This window comes from Rhagoletis pomonella, unplaced genomic scaffold (genome assembly GCF_013731165.1).
Source record: "Rhagoletis pomonella isolate Grant_MI unplaced genomic scaffold, Rhpom_1.0 Rhpom_scaffold_00003, whole genome shotgun sequence".
NCBI classification, from domain to species: Eukaryota; Metazoa; Arthropoda; class Insecta; order Diptera; family Tephritidae; genus Rhagoletis; species Rhagoletis pomonella.
In genome coordinates, this window is record NW_023458557.1 from 13,585,547 (window position 1) to 13,591,360 (window position 5,814).

The following is a 5,814-nucleotide window of genomic DNA, read 5'->3' on the forward strand; positions in this document are numbered from 1 at the left end:
AAAACTTCTGTGTGAAAATTTGTGCGCACTAAAAGCACGCAGCCTCCATTTGCGGCAGCAGAGAGAACCACCGTAACAACTTCTGTGTGAAGAAAAATAAGTGCGCAGGGCACAAAACTTCTGTGTGAAGCGGAGAAGTGCGCAGTCAACAAATTTTTGGTGAAAAGCAGAGAAGAGAAGCAAAACCAAAACGTCGTGTTAGCAACGCAGCAAACGCCAACATTGTCGCAGTTTGAAGTTATAATCAGAACGAGTGCAGCGAATAGGGGTTATTTTCAACGAAAACACATCTGCCTGAAAAGAACGACTGTCATCAAACAGCAAGTGTATGTGTGTACAACCAACGCAAAGCAGAAAACCAACAGAGACAACGAGTAGCAGTGACTTTGCGGACGGCAAAGAAAGAAACAACTGGTAATTCGAACAAATTGTATTTGCAAATCAAAAAGGTACGAATTACAGACAATTATTTGCTATTGTAGTTAAACCATTTTGCTGCTCCATATTTCTTGTATTCTTTTTATCCTCTCTTTAAGAGAGTGAAAGCGAAAAACCTAATAAGAATCTTGTATGTAAAATTAACAGTGGAACTTTCGAAACACAACAAGTAAGAGAGTCTAAGTTCGGGCGAAGCCGAACATTAAATACCCGGCGCAAGTATTAAATATATGTTTTTTCACCTTTCCGAAACCTTCCGCTAGATGGTAAGCCGCGGTGTATCAATTTTGAGTAAATTGGCGTCCTTCAATTTCGAAATATTGAAGTTTCAAGCATTTCTGAAATTTGCCGTTATATGATAAGCGGCCTTAATTTTATTCCGATTTCAATAATTTTCAACATTTCGCTTTCATGTGGCAAGCACACTAACCATACCCAGTTTGGTACAAATTGGTAGAACGGTTACCGAGATACATATATGTGATCATAAGTGGGCGCTGCCACGCCCATTTTCCAAAATTTTACCATAAACGTATTTCTTGGTAAAGAATTGTTGCAAGCATCAATTTTGAATAAATAAGCTTTAATATTTACTGATTTATCGAAGATTTTGTATTTCTCTAAATTACCGTTATATGGGATGTGGGCGTGGTTATTGTCCGATTTTTTAAATTTTCGGCCATTAAGTATGCTGCGTCAAGGCCAACAACTGTGCCAAGTTTGGAAGAAATTGGTGCAGCGGTTACCAAGATATACACATGTAAGCATAAGTGGGCGTGGCTACGCCCATTTGCCAAAATTTTATAATATTCTTATTTCTCGTCTAAAACTCATTGCAAATATCAATTTTGAGTGAATTATCTTCAGTAGTTACTAAAATATCGCAGTTTTCGTTTTTCTGAAAATTACCGTTATATGGGAGGTAGGCGTGGTTATTGTCCGATTTTTAAAATTTTCAGCCATTTAATATGCTGTACTAAGGCCAACAACTGTGCCAAGTTTGGAAGAAATTGGTGCAGCGGTTACCAAGATATACACATGTAACCATAAGTGGGCGTGGCTACGCCCATTTTCCAAAAATTTATAATGTTCATGTTTTCCGTCTGAAACTCATTGTAAGTATCAATTTTGAGTGAATTATCTTCAGTAGTTACTAAAATATCGCAGTTTTCGTATTTCTTAAAATTACCGTTATATGGGAGGTAGGCGTGGTTATTATCCGATTTCGCCCATTTTCAATACCATCCGTCCCATGCCCAAAAGAAGTTCACGTACTAAGTTTCGTTAAGATATCTCAATTTTTACTCGAGTTATCGTGTGCACAGACGGACGGACGGACGGACGGACGGACGGACGGACGGACAGACAGTCACCGCTTAATCGATTTCTCTTTTCATTCTGATCATTTATGTATACATTTGTCTATATCTATCTCGATTCGTTTTGCCTGTTACAAACAACCGTTATGTGAACAAAGTTATAATACCCTTGTGCACAAGTGCGCTCGGGTATAAAAAGAAAGATAATCAAAACAGAAAGCAAATATCAAATGAATAGAATTCCAATAAGAATATTTTGTTGTGCAAAAGCTATTTGAAATAACAAGTATACGAGCTATTAATGTTAATTTGATTTTTGTTGTGAAAAAGTTATTTTAAATACCTAGCATATACGCTATAAATGTTAATTTGTATTTTAAAGTGAACACCAAATAGTTCTTACTTCAAATTAAATACCTAACATTTCTTGTACTTATTTAAGTCCTCAGTGTTATTTTATTGTTAATTTTAAAATATTACCATAATGGACAGAGAACAAATTTTTAAGTTGACTGTTAACGAGCTGAAAGAAAAGTTAGTAGGGCTTAATCTTGTAACGACCGGACGTAAAGCAACTTTACAGGACAGGTTATGTGAACACTTCGGCCTGACTGTAAGTGACGATGACGGCTCAAACGATGATTGCGAATCGGTGCAAAGCTACGTTTCACCGCAAATAGGTAATGGGCGCGCAACCTTCACACTGCGTGATATAGAGAGCTCGATGTTGACTTTTAGTGGTTCAGGTCATCCCACCATCGAAGAGTGGCTTGAAGCATTTGAAGACAATGCTTCTGCGGTTCATTGGGATGAGTTGCAAAAATACATTTATGGTAAGCAGCTTTTGAAGGGTGCCGCAAAAATGTTTGTGCGTAGCCAGCGTAGCATTATAAATTGGAGCTCATTAAAGCGATCACTCAAAAACGAATTTGGCACAGCAATTACATCAATTGAAGTACACCGTTTGTTAAGAAGTCGTCGCAAGCGTCCGAATGAGGATTATAGGGAATACCTGTATAGCCTAATGGAGATAGGTAAGCCCATAAACTTGGACGACAGAAGCTTAGTGGAGTATTTTGTTGAGGGTATTCCGGACTCCAGAGCCGGTAAAAGCAACCTTTATCAGGCAAAGACTATACAAGAGTTAAAGGAGCAGATAGCGATTTATGAAAAAGTACGTTCAGGTCATCAAACCGGTAGCAATTTTCGAAAAGTCGATGAAAAAAATAAAGCGTCAGGCAGTCAGGTTACAAATAATTCTAAGCGTTGTTATCGTTGTGGAACTGTGGGACATCTAGCCCCAAATTGTTCACAGAAGCAATCGGTCTGTTATGGGTGCGCTCAGCCAGGTCATAGGGTGGCACAATGCCCTAAAACTCAAGCCAAGCAAGAAAAACCGAAAATAAATACTCTAGGTATAACTCAACGCATCAGGTCAATGGGCTGCGTAATCTTTAAAGATTTAGAATTTAATGGCTTTAAATTTTCGGCGTTACTAGATACCGGCTGTGACTTATGCCTAATGCGGTATGACGTTTTAATGATGATGGGCGACGTTGAACTGTCTCGCGAAAGACATCGGTTGGAAGGTATAGGCGACAGTGGTCTCCGCACAATGGGTAGCTGTAACATTAAGTTGGTTGTGGATGGTATCGAACTAGAGATAACATTCCATGCAGTACGCGAGCGGGACATAGCATACCAAGCTATTATTGGCAACGACGTGTTAAGGCAGGTAAACCTTATTGTGTCCGAGGACGAGGTAGTCTTTAAAGAGAAGAATACGGGTGGTCCAGTCGTAGACGAAGTAGCACATAAGGGTGAATTTGAACTAGTGAATGAGTTCAAAGACCTATGCTTAAATGTAGAACCTGTCGGAACAGACAACCATGAGGTTAATCTGTCACACCTTAACGCCCAGCAAACCAATGAAATAGAAAGACTTATAAAAAACTATACGCCCAAACTCCAGCACGTCTCGCCGATCGAGATGAAAATTTGTTTACTCGACGATGTGCCTGTCTCTCAAACTCCAAGACGCATGTCCTACGCTAATAGGTGTTTTGTTGATAATCAGGTATCAGAGTGGCTGAAGGAGGGTATCATACAGCCGAGTTGTTCAGAATACGCGTCTCCAGTTGTACTAGTTGCAAAAAGGGACGGAAGCCAAAGACTTTGCTGTGATTACCGCCGACTGAACGAGAAAATTATTAAGGACCACTTTCCAATGCCATTAATGGACGACGTCTTAGAGAAACTGCAAAGTGCGCGTTTATTCAGCACGATTGATCTGCGGAACGGATTTTTCCACGTTCCAATCGAGACGAATTCGCGAAAGTACACGGCGTTCGTGACCCATCAAGGTCAGTTTGAGTTCTCGTTTGTACCCTTCGGCATATGCAATGCTCCTGCAGTATTCTCGCGATATATTTACGCTGTATTCAGAGATCTGGTAGAAAAAAATATCGTGATAACTTATATGGATGATTTAATTATCCCTTCAAAGGATAAAGAAGAAGGTATCGCTAGATTAAAATTGGTATTAAATAGAGCGGCTGAATACAACCTGCAAATAAAGTGGAAGAAATGCCAAATACTAATGCGAAAAGTGGATTTCTTGGGGTACATAGTGGAAAACGGAACCATAAAGCCATCGCTGGCTAAAACTCGGGCAGTTGAGGACTTTCCGCCACCAACCGATCGCAAATCTGTACAGAGATTTTTAGGGTTGACGTCGTATTTCCGACGATTCATCGATAGTTACGCAGTGGTCGCTAAACCGCTCTCTGACCTGTTACGCCAAAGCAACATGTTCGCCTTCGGAGACGAGCAAATGGCGGCATTCCGACAGTTAAAAGCTGCGTTGGTAAGTGCGCCGGTATTACGATTATACAACCCTAAGGCTACCACGGAGGTACACGCAGACGCTTCACGTTATGGATATGGTGCAGTACTGCTGCAAAAGGATAGCGAGGACCAACAGTTACACCCTGTCCAATATATGAGCCGCAAGACAACTGAAGCCGAAGAGCGATATCACTCTTACGAGCTTGAAGTCCTTGCCATTGTGGCAAGTGTATTTATTAGGCATTCCGTTCAAGATTGCAACTGATTGCAATGCTTTCGCCATGACAATGCGGAAGAACGACGTCCCACTAAGGATATCGCGATGGGCGCTTTTCCTGCAGGACTTTACCTATACAATAGAGCATCGATCTGGAAGTAAGATGCAACACGTCGATGCCTTGAGCAGAGTCTCATGTTTATTGTTAGAAGACTCTCTGAAGTACAGATTGCAGCAGGCGCAAAATCACGATGACTGGACACGAGCAGTAAAGACGGTATTGGAAAAAGACGGCTATGAAGATTTTTACATAAAACACGGCATATTATACAAAGATCACGTCAAGGAACTCATAGTGGTGCCAAAACAAATGGAAAAGGAAATCATAAAGATAGCGCATGACCAGGGACATTTCTCCGCGAAGAGAACTCAGGATGCAGTTGAGAAGACTTTTTATGTACCGCAGATAGCAGAAAAAGCGAAAAGGGTAGTAAGAAGCTGCGTGCAATGCATAATTTCGGAAGCCAAAGGTGGGAAGAAGGAGGGGCTCCTGGAGCCAATACGTAAGGATGATCGACCGCTTGGAACCTATCACGTCGACCACGTTGGTCCGATGGAAAAAACTAACAAACGCTACTCTTACCTTTTGGTTGTCGTCGATTCATTCTACAAATTTGTGTGGCTGTATCCAACGCGTAGTACAGGAGCGAATGAAGTAATTGACAAGCTAACGAAGCAGGCATCTCTGTTTGGAAATCCTAGACGCTTGATATCCGACAGAGGCACAGCATTTACGTCAGGGCCGTTCAAGGAGTATTGCGAAAGCGAGTCGATCCAGCATTTATTAATAGCTACTGGCGTTCCTAGAGGTAACGGGCAGGTAAAAAGGATTCATCGAGTCATTATGCCAATGCTCGCTAAACTATGTTTACAAGATCCAAAAAGCTGGTATAAACATGTTGATCAAGTTCAACGAACGCTCAATAGCACACC